Raw genomic sequence first — 24243 nt, 5'->3', positions numbered from 1 at the left:
ATAATATTTTATGACCTGATGGAGGTGAGGCGAGGCATTCTAAAAATATGTAATTTTTCTGTCATTCATGCAACTATATTGTCATCTGCCTGTTATATATTACAGAGCAATTAGACAAGGAGCAAAAAAGTGGAAAAAATTCAAAGCAGACTACTAAAATGAGAATAAATGTTTGTTAGGTGGGCTAACTTGATGACTATATCTAAGTATTTTCATGTTCTTGCTTAGAGACACGAAATCTCTTTTGTATATCAAAGAAAATACTAACTTAGTTACTTAAGGGAATGTATTTCTTACCAATTGTGATAAATAATCTCTGTCCAAATTTAAGGTCTCTGTTGCATCTTTCTCCTAGTTGAGTCATCTTAGTGATCTGACAAAGAGTTCTGAGGGGAAAGGTTTCCAATCCAAGTCTGTAGTTTTTGTTGATTTAGTCCTATGTCTGCATCATATTTAATGTTTTCAGTTGCTACGAGTCAAAGGTTACTTGTCAGACTTTAAAATACTTGAATGTGTTTTCACAGTTCTGTCTGTATTTAAGTGAAATTGTGCAGGTCCTCCTGACTTGTTTTAATTCTTTATGTGAATCTCATTGCTGGAACACCAAAGGAAGCTGAGACTTATTATGCAGTGAACCAAAATACTACACAATAAAATAAAGGGGTGTGTGCTTACGCATGTGTATAGATATTTGAAAGAATCATAATCACAGCACAAATTAAAGCAATGATAAATTCAGATATATCATTCATAAACTTATTTAATATGGTAATATAATATATTAGCTCTTAAACACATATATTCATTTAGGTCACAAACAGACATTCAGCTGATCTTATCCTTGGCTGTAAGTCTTACTTTCTTTGGAAGTAGGACATCATAACAATTTTTACTTCCCTAGGACTTTTTCTCAGTTGGATGTTTCAAAGTAGCCTATTTATTTTTAATGATTTGATACTCTGTCTTCAATGCCTTTTACAAGGTTAAGTTACTTTTACTTTTATATTACTAAAAATACTGTTCAACCTAAAGTACTAAAGTCTCAAAAGCTACACATATAAGCAGAATTAATGACTGGAAGACTGTGTTCTTCATTTAGTCTATCCAAAATGCAGAGTGCTGCTTAGCTTTTAAACATTGTAACTACTGTGGCTATCATGGGGTCTCTGCACATATTTGCTGCTTGGTAGATCTCAGCAGGATAATAAAATGTATGCTCTTTGTTAGAAACTAAGATTTTTAAAGCCTTTAACACAAAGACCTAATGATGAATACTTTTTCCAGTCTCTGCGGTTGGTGAAATTCTGTTTTAAAGGGAAAATATAAAAAAAAAAGGCCAATATTGCACAAGTAAAAAATCTACTTCCAAGCCACATTTTGTCAAATAAACATACTGAACAATTAGTTATATAAGTTATTATTTCTACTTGAGATACCAAAAATAGCATGAAAGGAATATCTTGGCTTGCCTCATTTTACACAGAGACCCAGTATGGAAATTTAACTAAAAAAATAAACTGTCATTACAATCTACTTTTCTTTATTTTCAGAAATGTAAATGTTAAGGTGTGATAAATTATTAAAAGAAACAAATTTCTAAAAAAATATGACAATATATTTTATTTTTGTTACTTTTAGAAACAAAATATTGTAAGTATGACTAAACTTTATGCAAGTTCAAAAGGCATTCAGTGTCTTGTGCCTGACCTTATTCCTTTAATCTAATTTCTTATATTTTTACTTACATACAGGACAAACATCTACCTACCATATAGAACATTGCATATATGTCATTTTATGTGAGTTATGAAAAATATATACATTATCTGCTTATTCCTTTTATTTTTCGCTTATAAATACATTTTATGGTCTAATTTAATTTTAATATAAGTTTTAACTGTAAAGTACTCAAATTTGTGAATAGATACCTATTAGCTAGTGACAAATTGCTCTGAAGATCATAATATCAATTTACCCTCTCAGAATCAGTTAAGGGAAATAAATGTATCCTTATTCTTGCCAACATTTGAATCTATCATTCTACTTTATTTTTCCCAACATTGTGGTTTGAAATAATGGCTTTAATTGCTTTAGTTTATAGTTATCTGGTAGCTTGTAAGATTGAGCTCCTTTTCAGTATCTTTAATTGCTATAAATATTTTGGGTTCTGTGACTGCCTAATTTCTGTTCATGGACTTTGTTCTAAAACTTACAGGTTGTCTTTTCTTTATATATGTTGGATACTACATGTCTTCTATTATGTTGAGTTGTTCTCTCCATCTATTGTTTGAATCTGTTGCTTGGGTAAGAACATTATCAGAACCCTGTGTTCTGGGGCACGAGGGTGGCTCAGGTGGTTAAGCATCTGACTCTTGGTATCAGCTTTGGTCATGATCTCGTGGATCGTGAGTTTGAGCCCCATGTTGGGCTCTCTTGTGACAGTGCAGAGCCTGCTTGAGATTCTCTCTTTCTCCTTTTCTCTGCCCCTCCCCTGCTCTTGTTCTCTCTCTCTCTCTCTCTCTCTCTCTCTCTCTCTCTCTCTCTCCTTCAAATTAAATAAATAAACCTTAAAAAAAAAGAACCCAGTGTTCTAAAATCAATCATGAGAAATGCTTTAATTTTAAATAAATTAATTATAAACACAAAGGGGATGGTAGATTGCACCAGTATAGAGAAAGTATGTGACTTCAGTAGATTACTTCTGTATCTATTACTTCTTAAGGGTCAAATACCTTCTTAGAAAGGATAATGATTTGCATTGATCAGTTTTACACATACCAGGCAAGAATATGTATTGTTTTGGTAAAACAAATAGTAGCAAACTTCCTATAAGATTTTAGATTTTATTTTCACTATTTATTAAAATCCTGTTTTCATGTAAGGCAGAAATGAAAAGAAAGAAAACATTGTTAGAAAACAATTATAGGAAAAATACTTCTTATTCTGAGATAGAATTTTCCAGGTTATAATTTTCAAGCAAGGTTAACTTTATTCTGCTACCATCCTGTTTTATTTTCAAAGAGATACATAACCTCTCTCATCAAACAGTAACATTTCCTCCTGTATTTTTGTTATAATTTGATTAGGTAAAATTGCCTACAGTAAAAGTCACCCTTTTTAATGTGCAGTTATGTGAGATTCGAACAACACAGAGTTGTGTAACTGCAACCACAGTCAAGATATAGCATCACTATCCCAAATTCCCTCATACCCACTTGTAAACAAGCATTGTCCTCACTTGATCTCCTGGAAACACATGGTCTGACCTGTCAGTACAACTTTCACCTAATCCACGATGGTCCTTGAAATAGGTTCAGACAGTATGTAGACTTTTGGGTCTGTCTTCATTCCCTTAGTATTATGAATGTGAAATTAATCTATGCTGATGCCTGTGTAGGTAGTTTTCTGACTTTTAAATGTGGAGTAGTATTTCATTGTATGGATCTGCCCTTCATTGTTTACCAGTTCACGAAGGAAAGTTTGGGTGGGTTTCAGTTTCTGGCAGGTCTGAATAAAGTTGTTATAAATATTCACACGGGATATTTGATTGAATACAATATTCACATCTTTGGGTAAATACCAAAAGTGTTTGCTGGCAATTGCTGTGTCTTATGGTAAGTGCACATTAGCTTTATTAGAAACAGTGGAATTGTGTTCCATACTAGCTGTTGCCTCTGCAACAGAAATATATGAGAAATATATGAGAGTTTTGCTTTCTGTACTCCCTGATCAACACCTAATAATGGCAAGAGTGGGATCATAGCCATTCTAGGAAGTGTTTAGAGGTATATCACTGTGGTTTTAAATTGGTTTCACTAGGGACTAATGATATTAAGCATCTTTCCATGGTCTAATTTGCCTTTGTTTTCATAATGAAGTTTAAAATCTTTTTAAAATCTTCTGCTGATTTTTTGAGTTGCTTGTATATTTAGTGAGTTTTGAGAGTTCTTTATACATTCTGGATGCAAGTCTTTTATTAGTTATCTATTTTGAAAATATCTTATAATTGCCTTTTGTTTACTGTTTTATTCTTCTTACAGTGTCATTTGGCAAGCAGAAGTTTTCAATTTGATAAGGTCCAATTTATCATATTTATCTTTGGTAAATTGTGTTTTTGGAAAATTTTGCATATCCTAAAGAAATAATTTTCCTATTTAAAAAAATATTTTTGTAAAAATTATAGGTAAATTGTCACATATACTTGTTTGTTTTTATGGTAGAACAATTATATTGAGCTCTAGCTTTTTTCCACCACATGAATGTTCAGTTGTTCCAGCCCATGCTATCTCAGAAGGGATAAAAGTCTCAAATCAGAGATCTGAACACCAGATTTTTACACAACTAATAAATTAATATCAGAGAGATACTTTATATGTGTGTGTGTGTGTTTATATATATATATATATATATATATATATATATATATATACATATATATACATATATACACATATGTATATATGTGTATATATATATATATACACATATATACATATGTGTATATATATAATTGGCAGAGTTTGTGCTCATGGGCATATAGGATGTGTCTTTGTGTCCGTGTGTTGTGTGTGTGTGTGTGTGTGTGTTTTGAAGGTGATGTCAATGATTAATAAACACATATTGAGCTCACTCTAATTAAGCTTTCTTGAAAATATTTGAATTTTGGTGAATTTTTCTTTTAGGTGAAACATTTACTTACAACTATATTTTTAAATGTTTTTAGATTTGCTCTTTCCAATGAGAAAAGAATGGAAAGTATAACATGTACACTATAGAAATTATGTAATCACGTTTAATATGTTGACTAAACATATTTCCGAATCCTTAAGTATGACTTCATACTCTTTATGTATGCTCTCATCTATACTTTTTTCTAATGTCATTATTTTTGACAAATATATCTATATATTACAGTTTATCTATTTTGAGAGAAGAAAAGAGCATGTGAATGGGGAGGTGCAGAGAAAGAAGGAGAGAGAAAAAATTCCAAACAGGCTCTGCCCCATCAGCGCAGAACCTGATGTGGAGCTTGAACCCTCTAACTGTGAGATCACAACCGAGCAGAAATCAAGAGTTAGAGGCTGAATTAACTAAGCCACGCAGGCGCCCCTTGACAAGTATTATTTGTCATTCTTTAGAAGTAATAAGAATAATGGATATAGTACATTATTGATACAGTTCACTTTAATTTTGTTGAAAAACAGTCATAATAGGAATCCATTTATAAAGCAGGTGTAGAGTGAATCCAAAGTAGAATTCTAGTGATCATCTGTTTATTTACTGCCTACATTTTCTTCATAGGCTCATTAAAAATGAGAATTGTAAGTAATATAAAACTATGAGAAGTTGTGGATACATGCTCTTAGAAGTAAGAGAAAAGTTGGCAAGCTTGAATACATAGTTTTTTTTTAAAGTAGGTTCATTACTCAATAGAATGTGAGATAAAAGGAAAAACAAATATTCTTGTGGTAGTATGTTCCAATGTGCCTTCCTAAATACCTATGCTATTAAAAAGTTAAAAGTGTTCTATTTTCTGTTAAATTGAAAGGAAAGTCTCAGTGCTTTTGTCTGTAAGGGCGATAATATTTGGATGTTAAACATTTTACTTCTGTTTCTAACATGACAACAAATATAAAATATTAAGAAATAAAAATGTCCCAATGTTCCATAGCATGATAAAAATAGATTCTGCCTTAGAATATGCCCATAGTGCTGCCCATGTGAATAGCCTAGGTCTCATTTATGTGACATATGGTGACCTAACTCTCTCTTTAATTTTTTTTTCTAATTTACTGCTAATGAAGAATATTATAGTAAATAGTCATTTTATTAGTTATCTTATATTCAGCAATCTACACCTGTGCCAGTCATTATAAACATGATTAATGTGATAGAAGTAGCTCATTTCATCACAGAATGGCATTTTCACTTGCTTTGACACTTCATTGTGGCAGTCATCTCCAAACATAAGGTCACAGCTGTTCTGTGACATTTTTACACAATGGAAAATCAGCCTGTTCCATAGAGAAATAAAAAAGAAATTTAATAACCTGACATTTGAAAGTAGAAAAAAAAGCATTTCAAATACAGGTAATTTTACGTGGATCTTATGTGAAAACAACATCAGCGTTAAAGAAATAAAGAATATTTTCTTAGGCCAATTATACTACACAGACCTAACAAGGGCATCATTGTGAGTCATTTTTTCCAGTGAGCAAGACTGACAAGCTTATGAAACCTTTTCAGCAACTTGTATCCATGCAAACCTCTTCAGTTTTTATTGCATATGGAAAATTTCTGTTTATTTATAGTTTAATATAACTTTTTATAACTTTTTGTGTATATATTTATTTTGATGTAGAACTGCCATAAATAAGTACATCTCTATCTTAAAATTACACAGTTTAATTGCAATACAATGTAATGAATATTATTACATTATTGGAAGTGCTTCTGTCCTCTCTTTTCAGCCCATGAATTTATCTATTCTAACACCACTGTCAGAGTGTTTTAATAATTTGAACTATTAATCTCAATTTCTATCTTACCTATGGTATACTTGCTAAATTTATTTTTATTATTATTGAGATTTTGAGAATTGGCTTAATAAAGACTAAGCTGTAAGTCTGTGTAATTGGACTTCTCATATTGAATATTGATATTATTTCATCCTTTGTGAAAATATCTCTACCTTAGAAACTGTAGTTCTCATTATAAGGCTATTACTTTTGATCTAACTTGAACATCCATTCAACTGTCAAGTATGGCTTACAATAAAGGAATATTAATGACCATAATTAATCAATATTTTGAGCTTTGGTTTTTAAAACTTTAAGTTTTATGCATATTTGACTCCTGGTTCTATAAAACAGTTGAAAGCAGTGAGTCTTCTTTGTCTTATTATTTGAACATGCCCCAAATTCTATAAATACAATTCTTGCATTATTTCATCTGTCTCAATGTCTTTAAAAGCCTTATCTATGCTGGTGACTTGAATTTGTAGCTCTTCTTCCCATCACAATAACCTGAGATATCTATATCTATATCTATATCTATATCTATATCTATATCTATATCTATATCTATCTATATCTATATCTATATCTATCTATATCTGTATCTATATCTATCTATATAGATATCTATCTATATCTGTGTATCTATCTATATATATATAATGTGGATCTCACGTTTAAAAATAAACTATCAAAATTGAAGCACATATATATGTGTGTGTGTACATATATATATATATATATATATTTATCAGGTTATTATATATATAATGGGGTGGGATATATATATATATATATATATATATATACACACACATATATATATACATATACGCATATATATATATATATATCCCACTAAACCCATACCCTGCCATCAAGTTATTTCCCTCTGTGCATCACATCAGCAGTTCTCACACAGAGATAGAGGAGTTTTCTTGATTCCTCTCATTACCTTCCATGTTCCCACAACCAATCAGCAGCAAATTGTTTACTTATAACTATAATATTTTGTCTAAGTCCATATTTCTTACTACCTTAGTCTTAACTATTTGCTCAGACTACTATAAGAGTGTCTTAACTAGTTGGTCTGTCTTCATTTTGGTCTGTATTATAGCTCTACTTTTAGACAGCAGTGTGGGAGCAGGGGGTGGGGAAGCCATCCAGACAAGAAAAAAGAAAAATGCCTTTACATTTGGATGATGTGATTGTTGGCAGGAAATCCCTAAGGGATTTAATAACAACAACAAACAACAAAAATTATTTAAACTGATAAGCAGGTTTAACATGGATCAAGGTAAAAAATTAATATAATCTATTCTACTTTTACATACTGATGATGAACATTTGGATATTGAAAGACATGAAATAATTAGGATAAATGTGACCAAAGATATTCAAGGTCTACAGATATGTGCTATGGAGGGTTAGTTCAGCAAGCATGGAATTGGTCTGGAATATTTTGCTAAATAACCTGCAACACATTGAACTACATTGAGTCATGAAATAATATGAAAAATAATGTTGCTTTGTAACCATGGGTTTGGGTTATATGGAGCGGTTTACATAAAGTTGTCACATTACTTATTGATAACAGGGAAATTTAAAATCTGTATTCTGTCCTGGTGACACTTCCAGGTGGCCTGCTTATATAGGAAAAATATCTGTATATGTGCAACAGGGTATGAGAATCCTCAACTGAAATTGCACTTTGGGTTCTCTGATTCTCATGTATTCTGTACACGTATCAGTAGTTTTCTGACCCAAGAGATAAGTATATCTTGATATAGCATTTGTAAAAGGAAGATAACGGGAGCTTAAGATTCACCTTACTGGGTCTTATGCTCTGAGGGAATCTTTGCCCTTAATGCTTATGTTTATTTCAGTCTTTTACTAGCATATTATTCTTTTTCTTAAAAAAAAAAAAACAAAAAAAACTGTAGGGGCACCTGCGTAGTTAAGTGTCCAACTTCGGCTCAGGTTATGATCTCACGGTTCGTGAGTTTGAGCCCAGCATTGAGCTCTGCTCTGACAACGTGGAGCTTGCTTTCAGATCCTCGGTCTCCCTCTCCCCTGCTCACACACTCTCTTTCTAAAAAATAAAGAAATATTTAAAAGAAAAAAAGCTATAGATTTGTAAACATCATTATGGCTGTCGTGTTTCTCTTTTGGCAATCAAATCCTGAATTCATGTTTAGTGCAAGACCATAAACTACTAAACATCGCTGAAGGAATTTAAATAAGATGTGTATAAGAGATACACTGTGTATATGGGTTTGAAGATTCAGTACGTTAAGATGTATATGTTTCCCAAATTGATCTATAGGCTTAATGAAATCATGTTAAAATCTTATCAAGCTCTTTTATAGAAGCAGAAAACATATTTGAAATGTAATATTGAAATGCAGAAGACAGTATGGCTAAAACACACTAAAACAAAAAAAGATTTATAAGACTTATACTGTCTGTTGTCAATCTTATTATAAAGCTGCAATATTCAAGGGAGTAATATAATATGTTGAGGTAGACAAATAGATCAATGCAAAATAATAAATTTGAGAAATAGACCCATGTATTCGTGGTCAAGTGATATTTTTACAAAGGTGCTAAGGTAATTTAATAAAGGATAATCTTTACAAAAAGTGATCTTGATAAATTGGATACATAAAAAATGAACTTCAACAGATATTCTGTACCACATACAAAAGTTAACTCAAAATGGTCACTGATTTAAATGTATAGTTATTTTAAATTATAAAATATCTCTAAGTGAACATAATAAAGATCTTTGTGACCTTGTTCCCTCTCAGTGAATGTCCTCTCTTGCTACTGATTTATGTAGTATTATTCTTTCCTTCCAGGTCAGACTTAATATATACTTTATGAGGGAAAGGCATAAAAGGGACCACTCTTCCCCTTTTCCACCCTCCATACTACTGGTGTGATGTATAAAGAATGGGTATGATTAATATTGGAAGAAATCATAAGCCAGAAGTGTAATGATTATAGTCTAAAGAATTCAAGAGAATCCATGGCTGAAAACATGTTCTATGTTTACACAATAAAATTCTGAACGCAAATTTACTACAACCATGAAATTAAAGGTTGTAGCCACTTGCCTACATATTCTGGGTGAGACTTGCCTTTGTGGCCATCATCTATGGAACATGATAACAACAGTTGGCATGTCACTGAGAACAAGTATGTATGAGGGTGTGTTGTATGATGCAGCATCATGAGCAACGATGTCGCTGGGAATGAATAAGTGGTGTTATGAAGCAGCAAAGGAAGATGATCTCTATTGGTTCATGTATATTGATCCTCAAGGGTCATGCATGTGAGTAATAACAGTGTTACTATTGTGTTTTTCATGTTGGGAGATATTAAATCAGCCAGCAATGCAACTTTTGACAAATTAAAAGTTTAAGAGATAGTTCTTAGACCTGACCAAGCGGAGATGATGCTCATATACTATGAAGAATTTTCATATGCAGTTTGAGCAAAAAAACCCAAATACTCTTTTTCCATTATTCTAAATCATCATAAAATTACTATATGCACCCATAAATTTTCTAATACATTTTAAAGTAAATTATGTATATAGGAAAGGGAAAAATAAAACTATTTTCCTTGAGTCCTACACAACTTAAGAACAGCTCTGATATCAGTATTGAGTTTACTGATTTCAAAATTGTACTGTTGTTATATAAGAAAATTTCTTGTGTGGGGAAAAATATACATAGAAATATTTAGGGAAAAGGACTCAGTGCACGAAATTTACTCCCAAGTTATTCAGAAAACTATTACACACGGATAAACAGACACACACACACTCACTCACTTGGAAATGTTTTATATTCTTAATATTTCACCTTTTAATTTATTTGAATTTTCAGAAACATAACATAAACTAAATAACTGCTTTTGACAATGTTAAAGTAGTTTTGAATATCAGATATGTGCAGTGTCCTACCTCATGTTTTTCCATTTTATTTTAATATACCTGATTGTAAATTAGTTTTCTTTTCCAAAATATGGTGCTAATTAGTAGGATGTAGCAAACCCTGGCAGTGTGAAACCATAAATATGTCTTACATTAATCAGGAGTATAACATATCATGTAAATGCTCAGGGGTCAAAAGATTCAAAAGATGGGGCGCTTGGGTGGCTCAGTCGGTTAAGCGTCTGACTTCGGCTCAGGTCATGATCTCACGGTTTGTGAGTTCAAGCCCCGCATCAGGCTCTGTGCTGACAGCTCGCAGCCTGAAGCTGCTTCGGATTCTGTGTCTCTCCCATCTCTCAGCCCCTCGCCTGCTCATGCTCTGTGTCTCTCTGTCTCTCAATAAAAAGTAAACGTTAAAAAAAATTAAAAAAAAAAGATTCAAAAGATAATTTACAATTTAAAAAATATATTTTGTCATTTTATGTTCTATTTTTTCCATTTCATCTTTAAAGAAATTTAGTTACCTCAGAAATTGATTTCCAAGTATACTGCTAAAAATTGTATATTGGTGTAAAAGGCCAGACAGAACAAATGTATATACATTAAATGGAGGTCTATACATAAGTTATTCTAACACTAATTTGATTTTCAAAAAGCATTAATACAATGTACATGTGTTAATTTCATTTATAGCTGCAGACTGATGATTATTCATTCACTAAGAGGCAATTTGGTACCTGGAATGAGATGACACTGGAAATTACTTGTGAGACAGATATTCGAATGAGATGAATCTGAGACATGCACAGGCTAAGAGACTGAGAAGTAACCTCATGTCTGACCTCACTTCTGTGTTAATGTCGTATTGTTATGGACATGAACAAGATAAGTATTGAAATGCTCAGAACTAAATAATTCAAATCCAAAAGGATTTCCACCTCTAAGTCAATAAAATATCATGTTTCTAATGATCTCAGCAAATGCCAGTTAATCATACTGGCAACCAGTGATAGCCACAGTGGATATTATTCTTCAGAATGTCAAGACTTAATAGACTTAACAATAATGAAAGTGATCAATTTGGCTTTCTCATGTATCTCTTTAATTTTATGTCAGTAACTGTAATAGTAAAAAATTGGGAAATTAAAATGAACACACGATTTGCATTTGGATTTCCTCCTTTTACTTTTTTTCTCTTTTTAGACATAAGAAAATATTCTTTCAGGTGAAAAGGGACAGTGTAGTCACAGTGATGCTTTTTCCTTTTAGATAAGAAAAAAGTCAGAATTTTGACTGAGCCTAGTATTTTAGATTCTCTTTGGTCTTTGACGCTTTTCTGCAATGGTCAGTTTTGGGGCAAAAAGTACTATGTATTTGCCAATTCTTCAATTTGTAAATATAGAGAAGAGGTGAATTCCATTTATCTGTGACTCTATTATATTGTTCTTAAATATTTGAAGATTTGTATTTGAATTTATTATCCATTTGCCATTTAAAAGCCATGAAGACTTTAGGAGTCCGTATCATTACCTGCATTTCAGTTCCTCAGTCATTCTGATGTAATCAGGGATTTTGAGAGAATTTCAGATCATGATCTTCTAACTCTAGAGCTCTTACCCACTCTTCTCTAATGGCCCTGCTGCCCAGGTTTAGGGTTTAATTCCTACTGATTAGATGAAAACTCAATAGATGCATTATATTTCTTCAGTTTTAATGATGAGACACATATTATGTCTGTCAAATGACAAAATAGACAAGGTAGCAACAATTGTAATGTGCTTCATTCACGGGGAAACAACGCATGGAACTACAGTGCCTCGTGAGCAGTGGAGCACTCTTCATGAGGGATGTGGGGATTATAGAGTGTTACAAGAGTGAATGCAGAAACAGGGCATGAATGGCTAGGAGGGCAGGGATTTCCTTAAAAGGTTAGCAGGTCTTATTTTCTAGGGAAGGATAAGCTAGCTAACACTGGTGTTTGTTAGGTTTCCCATAAGTACAGGCTGACTTAGGTTTAGATTTGGGATAGCCTCTCTTTTTGAGTCTCGATATATGAATTTTGTCATATCTTAGAAATGATAACTCTCGAAAAGTCTTTTTTTCAAGTATAGTTAGCATACAGTGTGATATTAGTGTCAGGTGTGATATATAATGATCCTACAATTCTGTACGTTATTCAGTGCTCATCACAGTAAGTGTACTTTTATGCCCTTTTCATATTTCACCCACTCCCCACCACTCTCTGGCAATCAGCGGTTTGTTCTCTGATTCAAGGGTCTGGTTTTTGTTTGTCTCTTTTTTCAAGAGTGTTCTTTTGTGCGGATGTTCTATACTCCTAAAATTAATATAGCTTTTGTAATCTTTATTTTACTCTTTTTCTATTGATTTAATAGATCCAAACTATATAAAAATGGTGCCAGAACAACACTACTTCATATTCATAAAATGCCATATTTTTCCTGTTGACCTTCTTCCTACCATGCCCTTCTCTTAGGGTTTTGTCCTGTTTCTGGTCTTTTCAGAATCTGCAACTTCTATAAAACTGTTATTGTTTAGTTATAAGTTCCAATTATTTTGCTCTGGCTTAACTGCCCAATTTACACAGGTAGAATTTTTCTGAAAGTAAAAATGTATTCTTTATTTAATATCTTTACCTGTGTACTCTCTTTAATTTTGAATAATTCATTTAAAATAAAACTACCAGTTATAAAAAGTGACTAATCTTTTTTTTTAATTTTTTTAACGTTTATTTATTTTTGAGACAGAGAGAGACAGAGCATGAACGGGGGAGGGTCAGAGAGAGAGGGAGACACAGAATCTGAAACAGGCTCCAGGCTCCGAGCGGTCAGCACAGAGCCCGACACAGGACTCGTACCCACGGACCGTGAGATCGTGACCTGAGCCAAAGTCGGCCACTCAACCGACTGAGCCACCCAGGCGCCCCAAAAGTGACTAATCTTTAAATGAGCATTCATGTTCAAAAAGCCCTCACAGAGGGCTTACAGTATCTCCCCAGGGAAACCTGCTGATCATATAACTGAATCATATTTGTTATCTCACAGTTATTCTAAGTCAGAAATCCAAGCCTGAATTAGATGGATCATTTCTAAAAGTCTCACAAGGCTGAAATCAAAGGTCTTCGAGGCTGGTTTACAATCCAGAGGCTCAAACTGGGAAAGATCTACTTCCCAGAGATGTTAGGTCGTTGGTAGAATTCATTTCCTTACAGTAGTAAGAATCCTGGCAATTTGCTTCTTAAGCCAAACACACACAGATAAAAACTAGGGTGATTCTGCTAGCAAAATTGAATCTTATTTAATGTAGTCACAGGAGTGGCATACCTTTGCCATAGTCTATCATTTAGAAGCAAGTCTTGAATCTTTCTCATTGGAAAGGAAAGGAATTACACAAAAAAGCCCAAAGCGTGAACAACAAAATGCTGGTATCACAAGGGCCCACCTTCTATTTCATTTACTGTAGTAGAGCATCTATTTGTTGATTCCCAGAATCTTGTTAATTTTCCCCTCTGAATATTAAATGTTAAAATTTAAGGTAGGATGATGAATTTACACTTCACAGAATAGTTGCAGCTGAGATATATTACTACTACTACTGCTGCTGCTACCTGTTATTATCATAATAAATATTTTCTCTTTTTTATTGTGTTTATTGTATGTTAATTACTATTATAATGATCTGTCTACTCTTGGAAAGGAATATACCTAATAACTGGTTTTATTCTATGCCACAATTTCTTGAAATTCTTAACATGGCCACATTTGATTACATCATAAACATAACAAAATTAAATAGTTCATGGTGGCAACTTCAGAACAGGTATCATGTCATTTATTATTCTAAAATAGGAATATAGAATTCTTTTTGTGTACCTAGTTCCTTATTGACATTGTTCCAAACAAAATTTTTCATTAATATTCTAAAACATGCATTCATTTTGGAATACTATACCACACACTCTATTAAATATGAGATGTTTCTCATGTTCTGATGTTTTTTTAATCTCTAAGATTCCACATTATGTGCTAATTTCAGTATTTAGAGTAGGCTTTGAAAAAAAGGACTACGTAAATTTGAAAGGGTTGTCAAAAGATCTGCACAGCCATTTTCTTTATAAAATGTAACCATTCGTTGGTCTTCCATATATCTGTTAAATTTTTCTGTAAACTTATTTCCTATACACTCAAATATCATTAAACATATAATAGCAGAGAATTTAAATTTCTCATTCTGATCATAATTCTGGGAAGGGATTAAATAGTTTTACCCTCTGCAAAGCTCATAAATGCTAATGCACTCATTGGAACTCTTTTATGTATTTAATTTTAGCAACTATTTGAAAGTCAAAAAGCTTCCAGTATTTTAACTATCAAATAGGTTAAGACATACACATGTCTATGCATATTAGGAGATAGGGAATCAATCAGTCATTATCATGCAATAATAACTTTTCCCATGTTTATCTAACATAGTACTCCCATTTATTTGGTTAAGTTGGGTTTTGTGAATTTTATGTTTTTATTGCTCTTGAAGAGTGTTTCACAGAGAAACTTTTCCATTTTGTTTGTTTGACAGGGTCAAAATTTAGACTTCCAATGCACACCTAATTGCATGTGGATCTTGCTTTAATATTGTCTTGCAAATAAATTAAAGTGACTTTTATTTCATTATAAGAAGTTCATTAATGTGACCAAATAATATATCATATATATTACTTCAGTAGTCTCAAAGACAGTTAAATTTAATATTCTTAACTAGATTGTAGTCATTGCTCACTAGAATTATGAGGCATAATATTTAATACTTGGCTTCTCTTTTTCCATGAAGATCTGGAAATGGGTTTTAACTATAAAAGAAAAAATGATACAATTCTAATGGTCTAAAAGGTACAAATGAGCCCCAGCACTCCATCACCTATATTTTAGATTATGTATGTAAATTATGATAATTTTCTTAGCTTAACATTTACTCTATATATTTCCAGATAAATTGAAGAAAATAATGTTCAGTAATAAGCAAAGCAATGGAACATTTTTAAAAATGATTACAGACAGTGTGATTTTTCTATTTATGAATTAGAATAAGTCAAAGCAATTGCTATTTGAGTGAAACAAAATAAAGAGAGAAGTATCTTAATAAACAAAAATGTTAGACTTACAATGGATTAAAATGAAAACAGACACAAAAATAGAAATTAAAAAGAGAGATCTGAATGATGATTGTCCTAAGCCCAAGAGTTATATCTGACTGAGCATCCTGAAATTTGATACAATTACCCTTCCAAACAGCCACCTTCTTCTTTTCCCCAAAGACAGTGCAGCTGGTAGTGGAACCAAGTTCAATTGACACTTTCGATTGCTTTTATGTCAGCTAAACCCACAATTTAATAGATTCTCTAAATTGTGAACTTTTACTTTTGATTTAATTAACATATTCTTTAACTTTAAAATACAAATAAATGTGTTTATAACTGCTGGGATAAGAGAGGCAATGCAAAATGCATTTATCATTGAGTGGGTTCTTATTAGTGGTATAGAAATATTTATGTTTCTAGATTTTTTATATATATTATGGTATATCTCAAATATATATGAAATAGATTGGCATGATGAATCTTCATATGTCAATCTTTCAGCCTCAGTAATTATCAAGATACAATTTTGTTTCATCTATGTCTCTGCCTATTCACTCCCCATCCCAGATAATTTTCAAACAAATTTTAACACTATGTAATTGTACTTCAGAAGGCATTAAAAAAAAAAAATTAACATTTATTTATTACTGAGAGACAGTGAGACACAGAACATCAGAGCATGAGCATGGGAGGGGCAGAGAGAGGGGGAGACACAGAATCCTCAGCAGGCTCCAGGCTCTGAGCTGTCAGCACAGAGCCCAGTGTGGGGCTCAAACTCACGAACCGCGAGATCATGACCTGAGTCCAAGTCGGATGCTTAACCAACTGAGCCACCCAGGCGCCCCCAGAAGGCATTTTTAATGAAGGTTTTTTTCATCTATTGCCACAATAACATTAACAAACCTAAAAATTTTAACATAGTGACTTTCTTATCACTCCATATATAGTCATTGGCAAACAGACAAAGGTTATAAATTTTAATTGGTTATTATGGCTTCTCATGTATCCTTTATTTTGTATAATTTTCCTCACCCACATATTTTTCTAAATGTATGTTTATGGAAGAAATAATTTTCTTTTAATAACATAAGCAGTCTGGCTTTTGATATTTACATACCAGTGGTCATTTTGCATATTCTTTTCCTGAATTGCATGTAAATTAATAGTTAATCCAGTGTCTAGATAAATTCAGGCTTAATATTTTGGCAATAATTTTGTTCAAAAATTATTTTGACCATTAAAGTGATCATAATGTCTGGTTGTCTCTCTTTTAGTGATATTCAAAACCACTGACAATTATTTCTTTATTCCATTAATTCATGAGGGCTTGCAAAATGTTAGCATTCTTGTTTTCGGTAATACTTTAATACTTTTATAAAGAGATTGTGTCCTAATCACATGGGTTTACACTGAGGTACAATCTATAAAGCAGGGACAGGATAATCACTTGAATTTTTTCTAATTACCTCTTTTTATAATAATGAATTGTTTCCATATATTTCTTACAGTAACTAACAGTTTTACTTCCACAAATATTCCTATGAACTTATGAATTGAAATTTTAACATATTAAAAACCTTAATCGTATTAATTAAAATATATTAAGTTCATTAAGTGCACATAGTCTACATAATACACTAAAAATTCAATATATGCTCATTGGTGACAATAAATATAAACACTCAAAATGTATTCTTTTTCCTCTGATATGATGATCTGAGAGTTTTGCTTTACTCCAGTTTTCAAGAGAGTGGCAAATTATTTAGGAAACTTGGACTATTGTACATTGTAGATCTTTCAGATCTAGAGTGATCTGAAAGAGTGATGCACACTATGATATCATCATGAAGAGATTTTTTTTATTTCTACTACATAACCTAATACTCTTGACTTCTAACTATTGCTACAATAAAGCATACTATACTATTGTGCAGGTTGCAGGATAAAGCAAATAAGTAATTTTGTTGGTGGTTTTTGAGAACTCGATTTTTGACTTGGTTTAAAGATGTGCAGTTAAAAGGTCAATACAAATAATAATTATGTATTTTAAAAATAAGATGTATTATTGAATGTGATTAATAAATATAAAGTCATAATATATTTTATCTTTAAAAAAATATCCATGTTAACTAAAAAGTCCGGAATACAATAACAAGCCAGCTTGGGGACAAGATTGTAGACTCTATATGTGATTTTTTTACTAAAAGAAGTCTTGAGCAAATGTACATTTCCAGACATGGAGGAGGAAATATAAACGATTATTATCCTGTAGTATCTTAATAGCAGAAAGCAAGAATGAGATCAATGATTTTTTGAATCTTGTTAGAAGAATAGGAGTCAACTTGAGGATTCCTCCAAAGTTCCAAAAACAAAACAAAAATCTAGTCTCCAAATTGATATACATAAAATATATTTCAATTCATTTTCTTTATTTTACATTTAACCAATTTTTAGCAATAAAATCAAATAAATGCCACATGAATACAGAAATTATTTTTGTTATACAGAAATGGAAGTAAAAAATAAGTGCTGGAAAACAGCAATTTAATTAAGCAGACACTTAAGCAGAAAAATAATTTTCCATGACCCATGCCATTTACATGAATAAATCATAATAGTTCCAATAAATGTTTTGGCCATGTAATAGCAAATAAGCGCAAAACCTTTAGTGAATGATATTCTAATACACGTAAACATACAGGTGGATCAAAATGTAATGTTTAAGGATAAATCTATCTATCTTTAATAAATCTTCAATCCAATATCCAAAATAAGCTTCAAGCTCTAGTTAGAACATAGTACATTGTTAAGGCACACCCATGAAATTAAGGATTTCCATGAAATTAAATGCATAGGAGCTATTTCTGTCCATTTAAAATTATATCTTAAATTCAAAATATACCAGGCCATAAAGCTAACTATATAACTGGCTTCATATTCAAACCACCATCCTGTTTGTATTGTTCCTTGGCTCTCTTCAAACCAGTCCAGTTCATACTGCCTCAGAATACAAAACAAATCAATCTAACAGGATTGGATGTCAGCATTTTACCAAAATTTATTTTTAAACAAATGACTTTTAGGTATATTATACCATAATCTAGATGTCACAGTAGTAACCAATAAAGCAAATATTTTTTTTTAATTTTATCAAATCATTTAAACATTGATACTATTACCAGCAACATGATCACTGTACTTATTTTAAGTTTTTTGTTTTGTTTTCTAGACTTTTACCACAAAATATAGTATCTTTAAACATGCATAGTTAATTTTTTATCTTTTAAAATGACTGAAATAACTCTTTCCAGTTATATGTGTATACCCACACATGTACACATATACACACAGATAAGAGAAAGCCTACACAATTAATTTTATTTCATAAACTGAATGGGGAGCAGTTTGTCCTTATATTTTTAGGAAAACAATAAGTACAGTCTACTTTGCAAGAACATTGTTTCAATAAGTGAAGATATCTTTAAATAGATTTGAGTTTCTGGTGTTAAATTTATATACTAGAAAAAAGCCAATAAGTACTACTTTTATAATAATATGTTTTGATAAAATTTTCTTATAAAAAAACACCAAATTAGTTTGTATGTCTTGCCATTGATTGAGATATTCTTTGATATTTTTCAACATTTTAAATACATTCCATGAAAAGCAACAAATATAATACTCTGATATCCCTTTCTTCTTTAATGGGCTGAGAAGTTCATTTATCAACTTCAATAACAGATACATTTATGATGAGTTCTATAAACATTCTAAATTTGTTATCCTTGGCTAGTTTGATACATGCAGTAGAAAACTAAAAAAAAAAAAAAAAAAATCCAAGCCTGATTTTGTTTTTGAATTCCACTATGGATGAATGTCAATGTGATCAAATACATAAATAAATTGTTTCATTTAATGCAGATTATGAAATGTAAAAAGCTAAACACAGTAAGCTGTTTTTATCAAGTTCCTCTGAGTTTTTGAAGCCATGCTTTTCTATTTCTGTATTCCTAGTATAAAGAATACAGAAGAAAATCTTTATTATGCCCCCTCTCTGTTTTGCCTTATGAGTATATTTCAGTATTCATATGTTAATTGTTTAAAAATTAAAATTGAATAAAATGACATTGCTATATAAAATAGATTTGCCTATTGGAAAAATATGTAAAGAAAAAAAAAGTATATCCATGCAGAAACTTCTTCCTATATTTCATTATTCTAAGAAGTTAGATAAGCTACTCAGGACTTATTTTTACATAAGAATTATTGAAACTTCCTTTTGCTGGAATAAAAATGGATAGCATCTGGGGAACATTTATGTAGTCAGAAAGGAGGTGAAATATCTTTAACATGGATAATTGAAACTCTAAAAAGAATAATATAGTTCATATTTCTCTAGAGTAAGTGATAAAGGAAAGGACATATTAGCATTCTTTGTAGAAAAGATATTTAAAGAAATAGTCCATTTATTACATTGTAATTATTTCTCCCTTGAAACAAAATTACATGTCTTTTGACATTTTATCATCATATTTTCATTATTGTGTTATTTCTTACTTATCACTTATCTTATTATGTTGCCAGTGACTTTCCATGACTGTTCTGAACTCCTTAAACTTTAAACTTTCATACTCTCTGGCTATAGGATCTTGAAACATTTTGCCCACTTCAGCTGAGAAATCTTAACTTCAGGAAAATTTTTTCTAGACTCCAACCACTCCCTATCCTTTTAGAGGTTGAACATCTTTAGTTCCTTCTATTGATTTCAGCTTAGAACTACTCACAGTGCATGATAGTCTTCTGCTTACTTTGCAGGCCTCCAGAAGTGGACCGTGAGCATGGTCTTACTCATCTCTAGATCCTTAGGATTTACATCCTTAGCTTTCATTAAATTATTGCACATGTAGCTTCTATATGTAAAATTATTTTTACAAAGATTCATAGATAATACACTACAGAATCCAAATGAGAAGCTTACTCCAATATAAAATATTAGTAAAAATACTGCAAACATAATAAGTTGTCAAACTTACAGGGCTACTAGCAATGTGGAAGGAAAACTAACAATTTTGATCTTCAGTTTCCTTCTGTCTGTAACAGTTGGCAGCACGGCAATAATAACACTCCTAAAATAAAGTAAGTCAACTTCTACATATTTAGTAATTTCAAGTTATTAAGGCTGTGAGTGTGACTACTTTAGATTCCTCATATAAGTGAGATTGTGCAGTATTTGTCTTTATGTATCTGGCCTAATTTATTCAGTATAAGATCCTTCAGGTTTATTCATGTGGTCACAAATGCAGAATTTCTTCTCTTTAAAGGTTGAGTAATATTCCTTTGTGTGTGAGTGAGTGAGTGTGTGTGTGTGTGTGTGTGTGTGTGTTGCCTTTAAACAAAAAAAAAGCATATATCAGTTGACAGACACTTAGATTGCTTCCATATCTTGGCTACTGTGACTATTGCTGTAATAGACGTGAGAGTGCAGATATCTTTTGATATACTGATATCAAGTCCTTTGGATATACCCAGAAGTGTGATTGCTAGATCAAAGACTAATTTATCTTGTTTTCTAGAGGTAAGCAGGGTAGAGAAATACAAGTGTTTAAGTGAGCTACAGTGAATATTTATTTCTCTATGTTTTATGTATATATATGTGTGTGTTTCGGGAGATTTATTCATTTTCTAGCTATTGAATAACCACATGTAAAAAATATTAAAATATTTTGAGAAGTACAAAACATGGAGGTATGTGAAGTATACGAGTTTAGAAGTGCATCATTTTTATATTTTCATTACCTTGTCTGAAGATGGATGTTGGTTCATTGTGATTTGAATGGATCTGAATAATTGGATCACCCAATTAACTTTTGAACAGATTTGAATAATTGGATCACCCAATTTAATCATCTAAGATAAAAAGAAATGCTATTTTATGGAGAATACTGATTCCAATTCTATTTAGTATTATTTTTTTTAGTCAGAATTCCTAATTTTTCAGATTAAGGGTAAAAAAGAAAACTTATTTGATATTACCCTTAAATTGAAAGTAAGATTTAGCTTATCAAGCAAAACTTACGATATGGAAAAAATTTCACTTTTTGGAGTAAGAAGTTAACAGATGCCTATGGCTATGCCAGTTAGGTATTGTAAAGATCTGGTTACAGAGCATCACAGAATATTATTTTATTTTTATTTAATTTGGAAAGGAATTCTGTACTACAATTAAAATGTCAATTTGCATGTAAAAATATTTTTTATACTTGTAAGTTTGTAGCAATTCAGGCTACAATTTTAATTCACTGTGAAGCATATCTGGACCTGAGTGTACTTTTTAAAATTAATATCCTTCACACACACACACACACACACACACACACACATACACACACCCAGGATAGATTATTTGTTAATAAAATTATGTTATTTGAAATGGTTAATGTTATTATATTTTCGTAAATTTGTCTGGGAAATATATACTCATAAAAATAAACAATTAGTTATTTGACAGAATTTTTTTAAAAAACCATATTAACAGAGGTTTTTATTTATCAGAAATCTGTAGGACAAAAGTAGAAAAAGAAATGAATTAATTCCCATGGGAATGTTCGTGGAAAACAGCAGAACATTGAAAGTATGGATTCTCTGAGAAGGCAGCTTGTAACCAGAACAAGAGAAAGAAAATAAGAGAAGAGTGATGTATAAAATGCTCTGTGGAATGAAAGAGGGAAACATGTTTGTATCAATTCTCATTGACAATTCTCATTGCATCAGTTCTCAGTGGCTATAACACTCTAAGAAGAGGAGGCTAGAGAGATACTTTATGTAAGGGAACTAGATGATGACCTATTTTCACTGTCCTTTCAACCATACTAATGAGCTCCAATAGCTGTCTAGGTTGAAGAAAGTCCACCTCAAAGGTATGACATTTAGGGTCACATTATCTTGAATATTAGGATTAACACGTTGCAATTAAATAGAATTTTATCATTAATCAGGACCGGTAGTGTCCAATATGTCAAGCAGTAGTCACTTGGTTATCAGACATTTGAAATGTAACTAGTCTGAATTGAAATGTATTCACCTGTCCAGTACATAAATGATTTTAAAGACAGTACAAAAACAAAAAAAGCATAAAAACTCTCAATAATTTTATAAACTTACATGATAAATTATAACATTTTGAGTAATAAGGTTAAATAAAATATATTTCTAAAATCAATTTCACATTTCTTTTTAGCTTTTTAATATTTTTAATATTGTTACAAATTTGATTGTATATTTGGTTTATTTATAATTCTGATGGATTATACTGATCAAGATTTTAGCCAGAAATAACTTCCCCAATGTGCTGTATATACAAATAAAAGTTTATGATGACACAAGATATTACTATTAATTCAATAACTTGTCAAACCAAAGAGATGATGAGTAGAAAAGCAATATAATTTTAAAAATTATGTTATTAAACAAATTTTTTGCATGCTTTCTCTGGATAAAACATTTTAAGTGAATGTGCAAATATATAAAATATTTTAAGATTGCAATGAAAAATTCTGAATTTTTAATTAGGCATATTTATACATTTTTGAAAATCTTACAGTAATTCATGGTACATGATACAAAAAATGTATATATGTTCATTTATTTCTCCATTAACTTATATATTTGTAATTATAGCAACATAATTGTCATTAAACATTCAGACTTATGTATGAAATAGTGATGGTAAGGGCACCTGGGTGGCTCAGTCAGTTAAGCACCAAACTCTTGCTTTCACCGTGCTGACAGTGCAAAGCCTGCTTAGGATTCTCTCTCTTCCTCTCTCTGCTCCTTCCCCACTGTCTCTCTCTCTCTCTCTCTCTCTCTCTCTCTCTCAACAAACAAACAAACAAACACACATTAAAAAATATTAAAATACTTATGGTAATGTCTGAAAGAGTTGTTAGAAAGATTTAAAAAATATAATGTCTAGTAAATAGTATGCATTCAATTATAATAACAATAACAAAAATAATATATATTAAACATTAAAGAAAATAATTAAAATAATGATGCAGAAAAATTCAACAGTCTTAAGCTATTAATAAAACAATTTTTAAGTTTATTTATTTTGAGAAAGACAGAGACAGCACAGGTTGGGAGGGGAAGAGAGAGAGGGAGAGTGAGAATTCCAAGCAGGCTCCGTGCTGCCAGTATAAAGCCTAACTATGGGGCTTGAACTCACGAAATCAAGATTCGGATGCTTAATTGATTGAGTCACCCAGGTTCCCCTTGATAAAATACTTTTAAACACAGTTCCCATAATGAAAGATGTGATATATCTGTCTTACTTCAGGGAAATTTCCATGTAGATTTTATTCAGGTGGGCAAATTAATTAATTCTATGTTAATCTATTAAACAAAAATATTTTAGTGCTTTTCTCCTGCTTTATGTGTGTCTCCATACATCTTCAAAGTTCTTTGTGTCTCCACACATCTTCAAAGTTCTTTGTGTCTCCACAAATCTTCAAAGTTTGTTTAATATTAAAATGTGTCAATTGAATAATTTAAAATTTACCAGTAGATTTTCTGATATTTTTAATAAAATTCTGGTTAGACTGTGTGCATACATACTAGCATTTTTAATTTCAAAT

General features: G+C 31.3%; 1 long non-coding RNA gene across 2 annotated transcripts in view; it reads left to right on the top strand.

The window, feature by feature from the left end:
* LOC132680266 (uncharacterized) overlaps positions 1–24243 on the top strand; it is an 88013-nt gene that overhangs the window by 39284 nt on the left and 24486 nt on the right. Inside the window, exon 4 of one of the 2 annotated variants that reach the window (XR_009610599.1) lies at positions 11152–11680. The exons of the other annotated variant lie outside the window; for it this stretch is intronic. This is a non-coding gene — a long non-coding RNA (uncharacterized LOC132680266). Of the gene's footprint in view, positions 1–11151; positions 11681–24243 lie in introns of those variants that run through there. 2 annotated transcript variants of the gene reach the window in all.

This window comes from Panthera onca, chromosome A1 (genome assembly GCF_046562875.1).
Source record: "Panthera onca isolate mPanOnc1 chromosome A1, mPanOnc1 haplotype 2, whole genome shotgun sequence".
Classification (NCBI taxonomy): domain Eukaryota; kingdom Metazoa; phylum Chordata; class Mammalia; order Carnivora; family Felidae; genus Panthera; species Panthera onca.
Note: the sequence above shows the minus strand (reverse complement) of the source record. Positions and strands in the feature narration are given on the sequence as shown.